Genomic DNA, 19,479 nt, shown 5'->3' with positions numbered 1-19,479 from the left:
CCACGTAACAACTAAAGACTAATTGCATTTTGCTCAACAGTCTTCCACAGATAGCAAAAAATCCTATCTACAGGCTCTCCATTTGTATCAAAATGTTGTTTTCCCAACCTCTGGCCCCAGCGCAGCAGCAACAGAGCCAGCATGTATACCAGGGAAACTGCTGGGCTAGGGGGAAGTGCTGCAGTCCACGAACCTCTGGAAATGAAGATGAAATGAGGCTTAGTCCTGCACAGCACATTGATAAGCTTTTGGCCCCCATTTCAGCATGACCCAACAGGCTTAAATTGCTTCATTCCTCAGCTAGCCAAGAGCAAACGGGTGGTAGATGTAATATGGCTGTTCACAAGAAATCTCTCTTGATTGATTTAGCTTCTCCTCCTCAGTAGTGTGTGGGAGTCGTATGGCTCAGGCACATAAATTACCTAAAGAACACCTTCCATGGTTGTGCAAAGGGTACACATTGTCACCCCAGCACAGGAGCAGCTTTTATGAAGCTCTAAGAATACACAAAAGTTTTAGTTGCTCCACAGAAATATGGCCTCACTTCAAAATGATAATTTTAGTAAAATAAAATAACTTAGATTATTTTTTAATTAAACAAAGGAACAAACAGAAAATGCTTTGGGCTGTAAAATAAGTCCATTTTCAGGAGTTTTGCGGGGTTTTTTTTGGAAAATACTAAGAGTTATGAAATTCAGACAGCTTTCAGTTTTCATTAAGAAAAGATTTCAACAGTTTGGGCTTTGTTTTTGACCCTTTGAAACAAGGAAATCCAAAGATGCTTCATTTTTATGGGACCATGTTTACAGAAGAAAATTTCTACTAGCACTGCTACATTGTTATGTCTGGGGAATGAGTAACAAGATACTGGAGAATTATTCCTAAGAATCATTTATGTGAATTATATACTTTCTTGTGATTGGAACAAGGATCTCATTTCAGGCTGCAATGCTCCGAGTTTCTACCCACAGGCAGATGTACTATGGAGGAGAACAGTCACTGAAATCTAGATTAAAGATAGCAGAGATTAAAATCAGGCAGGAGATACTCAAGAAAAGGGACCTTTGTCACAGGTTTGCACAGCGCATGAAAATGGGGTCCTGATTCAAGAGTGCATTTCCCAAGTGACATAACAATGACAAAAATACAGATACACAACAATAAAAATCAGCAAAAGAACAGGCCTCCTCTCCAGGCCAACTGGAATACATGCAAGAGTCAAGCTTTTGCTGGAAGATGAAGGCTGCGAGAAAAAAAAGAGGGAGATATTCTGCAGACCTATGCTTAATATTTATATTATACCACAAGAAGATTAGGTTTTAGACCAGTTAATTTGGACAAACATATGACATGAGATTTTTAGAGTGATTATCCAAGAGCCTCAGTTTTTAAGAAGCCCATAGCTCTAAATAAAATGTCTCAAAGTTATTTTCCATCTTCAAGCTCAAAACTTCAGAAGTATCCCAAAGGGGAAGACTTCTCTTTCTGCTTAACCAAGCCAATTCCCAATGGAGACTTTGTCCCCAGCTGCAGCACAGGGTTACAAGATTCAGATTTTAATGTATTAATGTGTCTTCAGTTCTGAAATCTGCTTTGCTTGTCTGGCTACTTTAAGGTAAATAGCACATAACTGCTGACTCCAGAAACACTGGCAAAGTTACCATCACAATCAACCTCTGGTATTTAATACTCATTAGCAAAATTCCACTGTTCATATCGGTTTGGGGAGAGAAGAAGGTAAAATTTATATATTTTAAACATAATATATTACTCGTTCAAGGCAATATGAACTCCTGCAGCATAAAGAGCATCCTTGCAAGCCACTGCCAGAAATCTCCACTCATCTTGCAGGATCCCAATCAACGTGTCCCCAGTTTTTCCACCCAACGCTATGCATTCAGCAAAGCACACCTGCCATAGATCTCCAGGCATTACCAGCTTTCAACGAAAACTCGGAACATTACAACTGGGGGATGATGTATGGGGATGTCACCAACTCCCCCTCACACACACATACCCCTTTCCCCTAGTACAGGCATTTTTTATCGGCTTCAGTGACTCAGCCGTTAAACTTACCCCAACCGTCAGGCTGAATGACAGCAGGCCGGTGATGGCTTCGCCCCGCGCTTGCCCGCGAGCATCGGCTGCGTCGGGGCCCGGGAGGGGACAGGAGGGAGAAGGGAGCTGGGCATCATTAACTGGACAATCGAATGGGTTATGCTTCTCTGATTTCAATTAACCTTTGCACCTCCTGGTGACAAGATCTCATGGTTACCAACTAACTTCAGCAAAACCCAGATGTTACAACCAGTTAACCCAACCTCAGATAGCGTCTAGTCAGGATTTGATGAGAGTCCCTTCAAATCACTCATCAAAAGAAAAATGAATAAAATTTCAGACTTACTTAATGTTATTAAGCTGGAGTTGGGTTCTGATTCTGTTCCGATTTATAAATCAACTGCAGAATTCACTAACGGGAGGAAAACAAAGTCGTAAGACCCAAGGAAGTATATTAATGACATTAAGGACACAGGCATTTAAAGCCTGCAATACAGATTATAGTGCACCTACAGATAAATAAAAAATTATTTGTTCAAGAAAGACTGAGATAAGCACAGAGCTGACATCAGAGAATAAACCAGCCCAGGTAAGTTAAGGATGAATTTTACCACTTACTCATGTTTTTTAAAGAGAACACTTTTCAGCTTTAAAATTCACTCGGAGTTTTAGAGGTTCAGTACAAAAGATTATTCCAAAATCCTATAAGAACTGCAAAGATTTCTAGCTTGCAATAAAGCTACAACTGAAAATTAACATTGATCAAAAGAATGCAAAATTTTTTATGAAAACATCTTTTGAATTATTCCACCTTTTTAAATTCAGAAACTGGAAAGATAAATCCTGTTTTTGTTGTCCTTTGTCTTCAACACAGTTTTGCTACTTAAAATGTTGACCAGCTCTGTTTACAGGACATAGCTTTAATTTTGCTATCATTTATATGGCTGTGATGGCTAAACAGGATAAATGGTTATCACTCTGCCTATTGGCTTAAATGAATTTTTTCCTCATCTTTGAGCAGCTATAAATGAGGGCCAAATCTGAATATACGATAGTAGACTCTGCATTTCCATGTTGCTGCAGACACAACACAGGGTATGAGACATACAGAAATGTGTTAAAGCAAAATGGAAGGCTATTGTGCTTAAAAGAATATAAGTATCAGAAAATGTGGCACTCTAACATTTTAAACATATGTATTATTCTGTAAGCAATTTCAAGACAATTTCAAGATGAAACCAATGTTGATGATATAGATAACAAATCTTTCTTTAAAAATGTATTAAGAAAATACCAGTTTGCAAAGAAAAATTTATGAAGATTATGAATTCATTAAAGAAAATGTGCTGACTGAAAAGCGTAGATTATTGTCAACCACTTCTAGGACTTTATTATGCAATTCTTCATACTTTAAATAATACAACAATAAGTCAAGTTCATCAAAAGCCTACAAACCCTTTATTCATAACAGCAAATAATTATTACTACTGAGTAACTTCTTGTAATGTAAATCTCACAATCTAGCCTGATATTATCAATCTTTTCTATCATAAAAGATATTTAAAGTATCTGCAGTAAATAAGAGCCAAAATTCAAAGACTCTTTAATGCAGAACATCCCACATCTTTTAAGAAATTTTAGTGGATGCATTTCAGAAATTCCTGTTAGAAACTGGAAGATTCTTACATTGTGGCAGACTGCAGGACTGTCCTTCAATTTCTTACATGTTAGTAGCCATATCTAATAAAGTCTAATGTCCCAATGATAGAAGCATCTGGCTCTTCTCCCCTGATCAATAATATTCAGCAAAAGTCCCCTCTTCCAGCAGCAGCATAAATTTTCAGATATATGCAAAAAGACTTGCTAATGTTAATTGCCAGGGCTGATTGGTGATTAATTTTTTGATTATGATCAATCATTCCCCAAGAATCTTAATAAGACATTCAAGGCAATCTGCAAATTGATAATAATTAGGGATCCCAACTGGTAACGCATCCATGGCCGACTATAAAACGTCCCTGTGACAGAGCGTGTTTCAGTGAACCAAGTTCTCCCTTTTGAAGAACAGAAAAGGGAAGGATCAAAGCGTCTAGAGCCTGCTGGGATACTTCTGGCATCCTCTAACAGCAGTAACCATGTTGACTTCTTTGCGTACACCTTATGGTAGGAAATTAAATGGGGGGTTGTTTATGCAAAAATGCTTTGGAAACATTACCCCAACTCACCGCCATCTGACCAACAGCCCTTCCGACCAGGGCAAAGCAGCGATCTTCCAGAGCACAGTGCCCAGAAAGACAAAACCTCCATGGATGTCAGCAAAGGCCACTGGAGGAGTCCTGCTAGACCTGTGAAAGAACACACCAAATAGCATGCGTTAAAACACGAATTTCAGGCTGAGCAAATTTTAAAAGACCCTTTTGATGTCTTTGGTCTAGTGCAGACCAGGTAATTCCATTAAGTTGCTAACAATACGTTAGAAGAGAAATGCTTTCCCCACGTGACACATGGTTGTGCACTTGAAGGTGAAAGTCCAGAAATTATTGTAAATGTTGTAGACTCAACTCAAAATACAGTATGATTTATAACATTTTCTTCAAGAGTAAATTCTTTTGCAAAGATAAATATCCTCATACAGTGTTTTAAACCCAAACACTAAGTGTTCCTGTGTACGAACCAGAAAGTAAGAGCACTTGGAACAGGACGTAAAGTTTACCAAAGGAGCCAGCAAAGGCCCACACTCATAACTTCTGCTCCTCCAACACTGCTGCACAGCCAGGCTTGTGTAACGGCGTTCGCAAAGCCACGTGTGATTTTTGTGCTCGCACAGCTCTCGCTTACACGTCCCAGGGTGGCAGCTGGGCACGAGGCTGACACACGCGCTCAAGCCACGGGCCACGCACAGCAAGCGCCCAGTTCTGCTCCGTGCCAAAAACCGGACAGGCAGATCTTGGCATCTGCTCAGAACGTTCATCGTCTGCTGTCAAAGATGAGTGACATGCCGAAAGTGAAGAATACAGAGGTAAGGAAATTGAGAGCACGCAATAAGCTCAGTACTGGCCTGTCATGTTCTACTAATATCCAAGTTTTGAAATTCCTATCTTTGTGGCTTAATTCTGATTTGTGCAAAATATTCCTTTTAACATGTCAAGAATGTCATAAAGGAGTTTGAATGTAAATGCAAATAAATCCCTGAGGTCTACAGTTCTTTCAGTTCTTTCAGTGTTGCCAAACGTACCATTTTATGATGAGTTCCAAGGTATTTGTTGTTTTATTTGAAGAGCTTGCAGTTAGTACTATGCAAGTAGCTCAGCTTTTATTAGAAGTACAAAGTAGGACCTGGCCCCTACATTTTATGTTAAATTTTCTGAAGGGAAGTTAGCTTTCAGCTGAATGCTCTTTTGCACAGAAAGTGTCTTCTTCCAGAATGTATCATCACTTCAATAAGAAACCAAAACATGCTTTTTATGAAAAGTCCAGCTTTAAATGAAAACCTTTACACAAATACAAAAAAACTTCATTTTTCTCTAACAGTTCCATTAAAAAAAAAAAAGCCTAAAGGAGTGTGTGCTTCCTTTCCCATATAGTAAACAAGAAATGTTTAAAAACATGACACAAACGTCTAAGAATTTTTAAACTATAAGATGCATTTTTCAAAAGTATACCTCCACTTTTGGTTTAGTCTCATTATTTCTCAGCCAGTTTCAAGAACTTTAAACACTTATTTAGGGAATGTAGTGGATTTAGCAAGCACAGAACGCGGCAAGTTGTTTCCAACACCTTCCCGTCAGACGAAGCTGGCCCAATTCTCTTCTCGTTGTTCCAGATCGAGAACAACTCATCTATTGGGAAGGGAACGATTTTGCTGTTAAACTGATGTCTTTGATAAACAAATTAGGTCCATAATTTTTAAGGTAACATTCCATTAGATTTTTTTTTTTTTTAAGAATGCTGCATATTTTCTTAAACCAAATAAATGAACAAACGTTTAAGTTATCTTTGCAGCTGAGATTCCTCACTGCTCCCTTTATAAATCTAGCTCAGGAAAACTGAAATGCTAACACGTTTCTTGGATTGGGTCTGTCATTCCTCTCTAGCTCCTCGCACTTTTATAATTCACAAGGTCATGAGTACAAAATGTGCTTGTTAACTTACACAAGAATAAAGCTGTCAGATGGGCTGAAGCCTCCTTGTGTACCAGTTTAGTGAAATATGATTATCCAAGCTGTAAAATGGATAAACCTATTAAATTAATAAATCTGCTGCCCTGTAGCCTACCACTGATGTCACTGCCTTACCTACAAGGCACTCCTTCTTAAATTAATACTTGATAAAGGAATAAATCTTTTGAAGACATATACTGAAGCTTTGCATTGAAGAGTTATGCTTTGTGTTACAAACTGTAAGTATTTTTTACTGCAACGGAGCTAAGAAAATGCAGCACGAATCCCAGAAAAACAGAAAGCTTAGAAAAACAGTATTACCCAGCTAACACTGTGGGCTGCTTCTTACCTGTACACAGCTAATCACCTCCCTGCTTCTTTTTTTATTCTAATGTGCGAGTGGATGAAAGATAATTAGCAGAGTAGTGGATAAAGTGGAAGGGCACTGCCTTATCAAAGACAGATAAGGGCAGCCACATATGGGCAAAATAAAGCATGATTCACTTCTTTGGGTTGCTTTGATTTATTGCTCTAAAGGCCTAACAATGAAGTTTCACATCAGGGGAGAGCGAAGGAAAAAAGGGTTTCAAAGGGTTCGCTGCCTTCTTAGAAGGCATTTAGCATATTGTGATTGCTGCTGTACAGTATCATTGTTCCGCACTATTATTAATGGTCATCTATTACACAGACACCCTCATGGAAACCAGAAATGAATGTATGCTGCAAGGCACCGACCAAACACAGCAAGGCAAAATCTCTGCCCCTACGATGTTACAGTCTAAAATATAAAAATCAAAATGAAAAAGGCAGACTAATGAAATGAGTTACTTTAAGATCATGTGGCAGATGACCAGCAAAAATGTGACACCAAACACAGATGCCCTAAACCCAGCCCAGTGCCCACAGACAAACTGGTATTTCAATAAGGTTAAAATGAGATAAAAATAAAATCCCAGCTTGTCCAAAAGCACCCCAAAATGTGCTCAAAACCCAAAAGTGAATTTGTAAAAGGAAACAGGAAATGAAAACTAAAAAGGGCTGACATGATTACGGGGTGTTAATAAGAAAAGACATAAGCCAGGAGCCTTGATGTACAACTAGACAACGAGAGGTTACGTTTGGAGTCAGGGCTATGCTAATTTGCAAATGTGGGTCCGTTTCATTAAGTGAGCTAAGAGACAGGCTGTCTCAGTCCAGCAGAGAGGGATCTCATTATCCATGTAGGGAGCAACAGATAAGAATCTTTTAATAATTGCTGGGAATTTTTTTATGATGATATGGAATGCCAATTTATGCCTCTCCACTCAACGCGGATAAAAACCAGCCTCCTCCGCAGTTCAAACCCGGTCCCCCCTCGCCCCCCCCGGCTGTGGCCATTAGGACAGGGAGGGAAAGCAGAGACTAATATGCTTGCCCGGGAGACCAATGCTGCAAAACTCCATTAAATGCACTTCATAGGGGAAACATATTTGTTTACGGTGGATGAAAAACTTTGCCAACCCTTTTTACTCAATTATTAATAGGCAAAGCTGTAGGATTTAGGGCCCAATCCAAGTAGTCTTTGCATCAAATCCTTTACGAATGTCTTGTTAAGGAATGGTCCTGATTTGACACCTTTGGAAAACAGCCAAAGAACATGTACTGCTTTGGCAAGAGCTGTTCACATTTCCTTCCCCTTGTCCCTCTCTCCAAAACACATCCACTGCAGCCATGAGAAAGGACCTTTTCAGCAACCAGAGGTTAGTGCAAACAGTCGCTCCCTTCCTGGCAAGGTGCAATAAGCATCCCACTTCAGACCAAGCATATCACAAGTTACTTGATAGGAACAAATGTAATCTACAGGGAACTAATTATGAGAGACCTGCATCGTTCACATGACCATCCCAACACTTCTGGCTACTACTCAAAATATTGGCAAAATAAAGCAGCAGTAAAGTTAGACAAGGTCTCATGCTCGTGTTTCACTGCATAATATTTGCTGAAGGCTAAGACAGAGGAACAATAACTTACTGAAATCACTCTAACAGTGTTAAACTTCTAAGAATTAAGTTTTCCTGCTCCCCAAGCTTCTACTGCAAGGAAAGAAAAAGCACTGAACCGTCAGCAGAGCCAAATCTGCTTTCATTTGCCTGAAGTCACTGGCTCGGATTGCATGTTAGCATTGGCACATACTGTCCAGGGAACTCAGAAGCAGTGCTTATCTCTAAAGCTGGCTGCAGGATTTGCTTTTATGCATAGGGTCAACCTAAGGATTATGTACAACTTAAGTATATTCTCACAAGGAACAAAATTATAAGGACCTCCACAATTGACCTTGCTTCTTTTCCAGTTTCTACTTATTTGTGAACAATCTTTAATTTTTCCCATGTCCAATTTCTATTTGAAATGATTTGGCAAATAGCTTTTGTGAAAGACACTCAGTATTGACTTTGTGGGCGAGATCATGATGCTTCGCATTTGAAATGGAGCTGACTTTTCTGGATAAAGAGCGCATGTTCTGGTGCCTTAATTAGATGAGAACAACATTAGAATCAGTTATATGGGTACAGCTGCTCCCCCAGGATTACAAATGTGCTTCCTGCGAATACTTGCTGATATTTATGTTTAAGGAAAACAACTCTGTCTCCACAGATATTCCTGCCTGTAAATCCATTCCCTGGAGTATTCCTGGAAAGCAGAGTTCAGGCCCCTGTGACAGCCGAGTTGTGAGCAGCGCAGGGAGGTTTGCTGGAGTGTAGAAACAGGCAGGAACCACGACTCAGCCCACCGGGCTGGGGATGGGAATTACTAGGGGGAAGGAAACGCAGCGAAAAGAAAGTACGCTCACAAAGAGGGAAACACAAAGGACTGGAAAGGAAAAGAGAGGGAGGGCAGGGACAGGAGTGCTCTAAGGCAGGGCACGTTTCTGCACCGAGCCGGTGTGACTGTGGTGAGACAGCTCTCCACACACGGAGGGCATCAGATCTCCGTCCTGGCACTCGGTGCTACTGCGATACAACCCCTCCTCCTCCCAGGAGGTGCCCAACTGGAAGGAAAGAGCAAGGTTTACATATAACACCTTCTCACAGACCGACCTAAGCAGGGGCCAGTCATACCTATGTTCCACAAGCTGTTCCTAAGCAGAAGTTGTTCACTGCTCCCCCAAAATCACAGTGCCCACTTTGAGAGATGAGAGAGACCCATAACCAAACATCATTTTCTGAGCTGCTACAAACCAGGTTTCTTTTAAGCAGTCGATCCTATGAGAAGGGGAGAAACAAAACAAGAAGGCTGCAGAGGGATGGCTCAGATGACTCACTGGTTCCAACTCCCGGGAGAAATCCCAAGACGCGTGAGCTGGGAGCTTGGAAGCGGCAGAGAGGCAGGGGAGCACCGGGCTTAGCCTCAGGCTTGCTCTTAACCTTGCAAGGACAGTGCTTTACGCTGTCCTCCAGGTAAAGCTCTGAGAGAAGCTGCGGTCTCAATTCTCTGCTCTTCCCTCCCCCTTCACCAGCACCACCACTATCTGATCCCATGGAGATAGGAAGAAATATGAACAAAGGCTGCAGTAGATCATGTCAAGCCAATATTAAATGCCTCTAATGGAGCTTAGATTAGACCAGCCTTCTTAAATGTCCGGATGTTGCCGGCAACTACCCAGGGACTCTGCAACTGAAAGCCACGATTGCTGGGGAGGAAGGGTCAAACACTAACCTTGTGCTTACAGGATGCCTTGAGTTCTTGACGTCGTAAGACATCACATACAGTGATGTTTGCAGGCCTCTCTCGCTGATGGCTTTTGACTATATGGCATCTGTGTGCATTAATGAAAACAAAAGAGCTTTGGCTAGTGACAGCATGGCAGATGTAAGTAAGTAAGGTTCCCTCACTCTGTGCTTCAAATCACAGCTGAAGTACCCAAATAATTTAGTTCCCAGCTTTGAGCATGATTCAGTCAATGCTCATCAAGTCAGATATGCAAATTCTCTTACTTTTGTAGCTCTGGGCTCCCCACATATATGCGATTGCTGTATTGCACCATATTTCATCCCAGATAGCTGTGGGGATGATGTAGATCAGCCTTCACTTTTAAAAGTTTCTGTCTCCCAATCCTCTTGACCAAGAATATTCCAAGCTTTATTTTCTAATCAGAGACCTCATAATGTTAAAATATATGGTGATCTTTTCAACTGGATAAATGATGTCCACTAGGGGCTTGTATGAGACCACTAAATTTACTTTTGCTTTTGAATTAAGTCACCAGATTTCAGCCGAGGTATTTAAAGATGAAAAACTAAAATTCAAAACCTGAAACTTCATGCTGGTTGCTTTGCTCTGCTCTCTCCTTTTGCCTGTCCACAAGTTCCTGATGCCAAGTTGGGAAACACATACCCAAGCTACCTCCGTCTGAATTTATTTGGAGCGTACTGAGATAAAAGTCCTGCTGTAATACCATCATTATTTGGTGGGGTAATATGCTCCAGATTTTTTAAAACCCATTTTCTATTAAAAGATGATCTTTCTCTCTGCTTATTTCTCATAATCATAACATGAATTTAAAATGCTGTAAAATTAATAGTACACAAACTCTAGAGACTGAAGTCTCCTACCACTGCAGACAGACAGCCTGTCCCTGACACTGCCCTCCAGCTCTGACCATAACTGTACACACGATAACAACTGTTTTACCTCTAGGCCAGCTCATTTATTGACCCTTTCAGACGGATGTTAAAAGACCAATTGAAGCTAATAATGTGTACTGCTTTTTGTGAGATGGATTCTTGACTATACAGAACTGATTTAAAATCACTCATTACATGCAAAAATGCCATTAAAAAAAAAAAGCTGTGGAAAATTCACTCTCTCCTACTGATGCTATAAGGAGATTTGAAAGTCGGGAAGTGCAGATATAGCCAAGCCACCTTTAGCCTATGATGGTCTGTTTTGATTTCATGTTTTAAGAGGCTTCAGTAAACGTGAGTAGTAAAATCGATCCTGAGCGTCCCCTTGTCTCGCGAGGTAACGAAGCCCCAGGAGCGTCGGAAGGGGCCGAGGGGCCGGCGTCGGCGTCCGAGCAGGGCCGGGCAGGTCGGGCGGGAGGGGAGACCCGGCAGCCGGCTGCCCCCGAGGCCTTTCGATTGCACAAAGGGTTTTGGAGCTCTTCCATTTGCAAGTTCTCACTCTAGCTGTTAATTTGGCAACAACAGCCCCGAGAGGCCCGGGCAGGAGCGGCAGCAGCAGCAGCCGTGGCTCTGTGTTTATCAGGAAGGATTTCTTCCCGCTGCCTTGCCTGTATTGTGTATCCAGATCCACTGGGGAAAAATCTGCTGTTTTCGCTGCCCTCATTTCACAACTAGGTGTGGCGGTAGCTGGAAGGCAGCGGCTGCCGATTGTGAGTACAGAGCCTAAAACACGACAGGGAGAGGAGACAGAAAGAGGCTCCTGTTCGCAGCTTCTGAGGGCTGCTTCCCTGAACCAAACCACTACGTTCCACTATGCGACTGTGATATGCACAAGTAAAATAGAAATTTTATGTAAACACAGGCATATTTGCTCAAGTCTAGGATACTACATAATTAGACCTAATTAAATAATATTTTCCAAGGTACTTTTTAAAAATCAAGTTATTATCTACTCATCAGGATGTCAGTAAACCCATCTCTTTCACAAACAACATGTTTAACTTCTGCTCAGGTTACCACGCACATGCACGAGCCTTCTGGCAATTCATGATACCTCTACCAGGTCCCAGCTTCCCCAAATCCCTCCCAACAAAAAACAGTAATAATTTGAGGGAATGGTCCTTTACCCATCCGAGACCAAGCCACAAGTTTTTTGGTTTTTTTTTTTACTTACTATTTCTATGTTCACATCCATATTTCGAGCTGGGTACAGAGTTACTGCGGCCCCAGCACTGATGAGGCTTACTCACGCCAGCACCTCAAGGCAAAGGGACAGATCACATCCAATAATTAAGAAGTTCAACTTTTCAAGGCAAAAGTTTTGCTTTGCTTTTTTCTACCCTCACATGTCCTGTAAGTGCATACAAGCAAGCCCTGCATCTGCTGCCTGGCTGATTAGAGCTCTATAGGTTACGTTAATTCTGGCTCAGTTCTCCAAAGTTATGTCTTTTTTTTTTTCCTGGAATTGGGCAGTATTTTCAGAGACAACTACTGCTGTGGTCATACATGAATAATGATAGATTCTCTAGATCCAGAAACACCACTAGGCCACTTTTCATATGGACAGCAGAGGAAAGATCTGGTGTGCTCAATGTTTTTTCATCTTTTTTTTTTTTTTTTTTATCATGATGTTTATGGCAAGGGGACAGCTAAAAATCCAGCGTGCAAAGCTGAAGGGCTGTTTTAGCCCTGGGCCTTCCTCAACATGTACCACCTAGTTCCATTTTAATCCTTCACAAACAGCTTCTGTCTTTATCCTAAATAAGTCATGGAGCTTAAACAATGTTTTTTAACCTCCCTTGCCCTCTCCCTGTATTTCTACCAGTGCCAGACACACGTAAATTCATTCCAAAAAGCCACACGCTACCCAACCAATGCTGCCTAAGGAAAGCATTCATGAGTGTTTATGGGGCAGCTGAAGTGTAATGATTTAGTAGATGTTTATAAATGTTTATACTGTACAGATTAACATTCCCCAGGGGGGCTGTAATGAAGAGAGTGCTCCAACTGGAATCAAACCAGCCAGCCTGGGCTGAGGGAGTATGAATGAATCCTGCTGGCCTACTCTCAGAGCTGTTTACTTAGTTTGAGCGGATTTCCTCTATCCATGCTCCTCCAGCATTTTGTTTTGGGAGAGGCAGAAGAGGCGCCTGGTCTCAGAAGGAGCGCAGCTCGGAAGCAAGCTAGAAAATCCAGCACGTCACTTGGATCGCAGTAATTACTCACAAATTGCACTAGACAAAAGAACAAAGTGCCCAACCCTTCTGCTGTGGAAGTCAAAGCTGGGATTCCCATGGACTTCAAAGGAAGCTGGATCTCAGTCGCAGAGCACAGTTTTCAAACATTGCACCTAAGTATAAACACTGAACATCATGTTGAGGCAAATAAGTCTTGCTATTGGCTAAGAGGAAATCCATAGCTAGGTACCGTGATCAGGGTCTTGCTATTCACAGCTTAGGAGTTTCACATTAGGTAACTATATTTGAAAAACGTAACTTCAGCTATGCTGTGATGCAGTGCCAGAAGTTAGCAGCAGTGGACAGTGGCTTTTTTTTCCCCGCCTAAGTCACCGACAATAGTGGTGGACAGCTTCAACGAATGTCTTGCTGAATCTGATAGACATCTTTCATGCAGACTAAATGAGAAGGAACTTCAGTTTGTTCAGTGATGGTTCAAAGAGAAGAAGCATTTGCTGGTGGTATTGGGAGGGACAGAATGGTTCAGAAAAGAATACAGTGCATTTCACATTGCCATGGGTTTAACAGCAACATCAATGACAAACCCTAACAAAGTAAGGTTAGTGGACGAAGCTGTGCCTGTCCTTGTGCATCAGAAGCAGTGAGCAAGCAGGCTTTGAAAGGCGACCAGAATGAGGATGACTCTGAGAAGTGTGTGAAAGAAGGCCTGTTTCTTTTGGCATGGTGCCAGGTGAAAAATCAGCCTGAGAAATCACAAGTAAAGAAGCAAACCCCTCTGGATTTCTGCTGTGGTCAGGAGAGTAAAACTTTTTATACATGACACATACATATATTCGGAACATGAATCATGTGAAATGATCTGGGAAGGAGTGGGAAGAAAATAGAAAGGACCATGGCATGGCCCTAACAGGTACTGGCCCATAAAGGTGGCCAGAAATACCAAGCACAGCAAACTCTATTTCCAAAAGGGATACTACCGCCAGGGGACTTCTGCAGATGGAGGGCCTATGGCCTTCTTGGAGCTGTGCTTTGCTGATGTGAGATTCCTCACTTCTCCCCAAACTATTCTACTTCTGTCTGTCTCAGTTAGGCCCTGAGAGCTCAATGTCTCCCTGGAACAGACAGCAGCATCATGCGCTGCCCGTGTTGTCAAAAGACGACCTGAAATCTTCCTTCCAAACTTTCTAAGCCACAGCCCTGAAGTCAGTCCGACTGCAGATGTCTGCTGCGCTTCTGCGGCCTCCCGAACAGGTCAGCCAGATGTGGAAGGCTCGACACAAAAAAAGCACTTGTTTCAATGGGTTTCCGAGAAGTGTTTTTAAAGGCCCCAAACTAAGTTTGCTCTGAATCTTGGGTGGAGCCGCGGGATGAAGGTAATTTTATCTGCAGTGGTTTATTTGCCCATCTCACGAAGCTGTCTGAGCTAGTTACAGTGTTTGGCAACCGCTCCGGGTACAAGTCCTACACAGTAACCCCACTTGGGTCTTTAGGCTAGCGGAAAAGACAGATATTTGAAATCTTCTCGAGAGCACTGTAACCGTCAGGTAATTAGCCTGCAGCAGATTACAAAGTAGGAAAGGCTCATGAGGGTTCTGAAATGAAAGCACAAAATGCCTCCTGGAACTAATTTTAGAGTGGCTGGAGAATTTCCTGCAAATTATTGCCAGTGAGCAAACATCAAGGTAATGCTGGATCTTAACAGCGGCGAACAAGCAGAAGTGGTTCACCCGAAGCCGCATCCTGCTGACGGCTGAGCAATCGGACACGCTCTACGTGGCCCACGAAGGACGAGGTGCCGGGGCAGCCATCTTCTGCTCCCAGTGACTTGCAAAGTGGCCTGTGCTGTTCCTCGTCTTTGTGTCGGCCAAGGGTCCTTGATCAGTTGTGCCAACGCAGTTCTACTCTGCAAGCAATGGAGAATGAGGAAGAGGAGAGCAAATCCTGGGGGTACGAGCAGTGTCCAACCACTACGTGGTGCTAAACCCTGGGCCTATGGACGCACTCCATCTTTCAGAGGGCAGAGAAGGGTTTGTGAGTACTCATTATGAGGTTTAGGAGACAGGATTTATCCTTTCATCCCTCCAGGGATCAGTTTCTCCACAGGTGAAATGGAGAAGGTAAATGTTAACACTGTGGGGGCTGCTTTCAGGAATAGGAAACGGCAGAAATGCAACTAGAAATGAACCTCCTGGGTTCCTACACCCAATATGCTCTCATACAGATCTTCAGGTCTGCAATCCCATTCTTTATTTTGATGACACCCCACGCGAAGGAACTCCATGTTTCTTCCCACTGGGAAGCCACACAAGAATCCTGTTACTGCAATGGCTAAAGAACCTCATTTAATTTCCAGACTGAATTTAGTCATAGTCAATTAATACCCATTTGTTCTCGTGCCAATATATTCTTTTAGCTTAAATAAGTAGTCGGTACAGCTCTGTGAAAGCTATACACTTGATTGCTACAGAACACAAGACTTTCCTCTTCCACAAGGCTTAGGAAGAAGTGTTAATACAAGAACCTACTGTAATATACCATGCACATTTTGCAGGAGCTCAACCAGCTAAGTATCTATGTACTAATCTCAAAGTCATTTCCACTACTGGCTTTCCCAAATAGAAAGCTTTTCTCATCTTTTAAAAACAAAGGAGAGGCAACAAGCTACAGCCACTTAAGCACGCTTAACCTTTTCTTGAAATGGCTGTTTCCCAAATAATATAAGCTGCACTGTCTCTTCCTTTCCAAAACCCACCAGTACCAAGAAGCAGCTCATCTACAGGGATAACTGCTACGTTGCTGCGCATCTGTTTAACAACAAGCACTTTGGAACACAGATTTTCTTCCTTTTTAGGCACAGGAATCCTTACGCAAATGTACCATTTATATCTGTTTGCAAAACCAAGGGATCAAAAGTTAGGAAATGTTAGAACCAAAGCTACCCATGAAATCTTATTCATCTGCATTATGATTCACCCTCTAAATATAGGATCATGTCTTATTTTCCACCAGATTCTACCTCAGGATGGACAGCGCTCACTTAATAAGCAGATATTCAATATTTTCTTATAGCGTCATTATTCGGCATGTGGCTTGAGGCTTTATTTACTGCATAGCATTCAAAACCTGCTTGGAAGACACAATTGCCAATTTTCTCACGAGTTTTTCTAGAGCTCTTATCAGTATGGCATAAAGAGTGCTTCACAACATTAATTTCTTTTAACAACACCCTGTAAGACGAGAGGATATTATTATTCCTGTTTAACAGATGGGAAACTGAAACACAATGAGATTCAGATCAAAACATTCTGCTTATGTTGGGTACCCAAACTGAGATGCCTGGGAATTGATTTCTCAGATGTTTAATACTGCATGGCATCTTACGTCAAGAAAAATACCACTAACTTTTCTATATTCTGCAAACGGGAAGGCAGAAAACGAAATAAAATTAATAGCCAACTGTGGAGAACTTAGTTTAAAGTGACTTCTCTAGCACTAGATATAAGCTTTACAGTACTCAAATGCCTCGGACATGAGGCCACCCATCCTCTTTTCAGTGCTCTGTCTCTTACTACACATCTCCCAGCTTCTACAGCAAATACAGCCAGAGTTCAATGGCACCGGCTTCCCCCACTACCCAGCCCTGACTCATCTCCTGAGCAGTTCCATCTTCTGCACTGAACGAGACCAGGGTCCTGCAGTAAATATGTAATTAAAGACTATACCAAATGCACATACAAAAGGAGGCCAAACAAACATTACACAGGAAACCTTAATTTCATGGTTTTCCAACAACCTGTTCCAAATAATAAACTTTCCAAGGAGAATACTGCCTTCCTTTATACATACATACACATATGCACACACACGTATGCATATATACTTGTATTCTTGTTCCTAAATCTTATCAGCTGAACTTTCCCAAAATCCAGAAAACATACCTGGCATAGAACACTAAGCCCAAATAATTAAAATTTTCAAGTTGTAATTCGAGTTTTTCAAACTCTGCCTATGTGCTTCAGTTCAGCATTTTGTCTATCTCTTTCTGTTTCAGTGAATCAGGATCTCAGTACTTTGCTGAATCAGGTCCATTGTAATTGTGTAATGTTCGTTGCTGAAGAAACATATGGAGGCATGGCTCAGTTTTTCCAGCATGCAGGAAATTCAGTTACTTTGTAATTTCATTTCATTCTGAATTGGAAGAACACCTCACTCCCCCTGCCTCAAACTTTCAAATTTCCCTTGAAAAATTATTTTATTCTGTTGTGTTTAAATTGTTCTAAACAAATCAACCTGAGCTGATACCAACATGGAAAATTTCAGCATGTGTGTTCAGAGTCTGACAGAGTTAAAAGGGTGGGGGAAGGCTGGAAAGTTTCAAACAATCTTAGTTTTAGGTACAGTTACATATGACCAGCCATTTCTAAAATACCACTGCAGTAGAACAGAATTTTTTTTAGTAACAATCCTATTATGTGCAAAGTGTTATTTTTAATACACTGATACCAAAGTAACTGTCAGCAGAACGTACCCTCCTCTTCCAGATCGTTTTACTGCCTCCCCCATTTAGGCAGAGCAGGCTGGGAATGCAACCTTGTTCTCCCGTCACCCACACGCATGCCTCATTTCATATGCTTGTGCGAAAAGACGCAAATCTTCATCCCTTTAACATAAAAGAGACACTGACCTGTTACAGGTTCATACATGAAGCATCAGCCCCAAGTTTTCCATATAGCTCCAGTCACTCCAGCATGCAACACTCCTGACCAGAGCCGTGCCAAGCCGGACAGACCTGCACATGGGAGCGCAGGGAACACAGCACCTGTAGCCGGATACAGAATACTTTTAAAAGGAGAAACTAGGGTTTGGGCTAGGCAGGCATTAAATGTGATGGAAAGCTGGATAGTTTGACTGTTTCACTGACCGATAATTTGCCCTTTTGTGTCTTGTTATCAAGGAGAAGAGCACAGTGCAAAGTGCAACATGACTCAGATGCCTCCGAAGGTCACTCGAGTGGCCTGCTGTTAACCTAGTTCACAACGGATCGGGCAGAACTGGGTGAGAACTTTTTTAATCGAAAAAAGCTGTCTATCGGACCTTCTATTTTGAAGGGAGGTGAGAAATCGGAATGAAATACTCAGCTGAGAACGGATCTTTCCGTCTTGCTCAGGCAGTGAAAACCACTCAGACCTGAAGCTGCCAGCAGCCAGCAAGGAATTCCCCTGTCATGCGGGAGGTGACTCATGCGAGCCCCTGCTGCTTCTCGTCCTCAGACGCAGGGGCCGTGTTTGTGGTCTAGGATGTGTCAGGAGAAAGGACCTGGCAGAGCCCCACGCTGTTACGCAACTCCTTCCTCAAAGCACGAAGTACAGTCCACCACGGGTAAGGATCCAACACAGGTGATACAACTTAGAAGATCCTTTAGCAGCTGGTATTTCTTCTTTCCCATCATTTCTGTTTTCCTTCTTTCACAACCCCTCCTGAATAACTGGAGCAGCTCAGTGAGCTCCCAAGTGATCGTGACGTTGTAATGTTACAAAAGTCCATGGAATTTTTAGCATTGCTTTTGGTGGTGTAAAATTGGGCTCTGCATACAGTAGTGCTCAAAAGGCACTCACTCGGGTCCTTCATCAGTTGGATTCAATAAATTAACAGCAGAGCTGCTGCCACAGCAGCGTGAGCAGTCTGCAACATTTGTATTTGAGCCCCACGTATTTACTACTATGCTCTTCATAGGCTCTTTTAATGCCTCACTGAGTAATTTATGGGGACAGAAGAGCATGAAAAGAGCAGATCTCACTTATTTAAATACTTAGATGATGAAAATCACATGAGAAAAGCAGATTTCACGTTGCTTCCCCTCCATAAATGGCTTTCTGAGGTAGTAAAAGCCATGGAAAAGCAAACATAAACACTGTACAAACCCCAAGGTATCCAGGTTTGTTTGGGCTTACCCAAACACTGCATGGAGATATTCAGGTTTAGCCTCTGTTTTGCTAACCCATTCTATAAAAACTTTGCAGGATTGTCAACATAACTAGCTAGATACATGTAATAAAATTTCTTTAATTAAATTTACTACAGTAGAGGATTACTTTATGAAAACACAGTTCTTAGTATTAATCTTATTATTTTTCAGATTGATGAGTAATCCGTGTGACTGCGGTGGTTCTTCTATTTTTTTGGCAGACCTTACTACTTGTGTTCCAGAGTGTGAAACACAGTGATCGAGACATCCAGGATGGTCCAAGTTTCCAGCAACTGACATGCTGGTTTATTTATTTTATGAAATAAGCAAATTAGTGAAGCATGACTAATGAACTTTTTGATCCAGAGACCACTCATCTGTGTAGGCACATTAAAAATCCTAACCTTTTAGTGCTAAGAACAAAACTAGTGCCTTGG

At 41.8% G+C, this 19,479-nt stretch overlaps 1 long non-coding RNA gene across 1 annotated transcript in view; it reads right to left on the bottom strand.

The window, feature by feature from the left end:
• Positions 1-19,479, bottom strand: part of LOC112979098 (uncharacterized) — a 135,827-nt gene that overhangs the window by 38,175 nt on the left and 78,173 nt on the right. Inside the window, exons 9-12 of the long non-coding RNA XR_010391867.1 lie at positions 17,762-17,896; positions 9,912-10,011; positions 4,284-4,403; positions 2,405-2,470 (exon numbers count right to left, since the gene is read on the bottom strand). This is a non-coding gene — a long non-coding RNA (uncharacterized LOC112979098). The remainder of the gene's footprint in view (positions 1-2,404; positions 2,471-4,283; positions 4,404-9,911; positions 10,012-17,761; positions 17,897-19,479) is intronic.

Source organism: Dromaius novaehollandiae, chromosome 16 (assembly GCF_036370855.1).
Source record: "Dromaius novaehollandiae isolate bDroNov1 chromosome 16, bDroNov1.hap1, whole genome shotgun sequence".
NCBI lineage: Eukaryota > Metazoa > Chordata > Aves > Casuariiformes > Dromaiidae > Dromaius > Dromaius novaehollandiae.
This window is presented reverse-complemented; position numbering and strand designations above follow the sequence as displayed.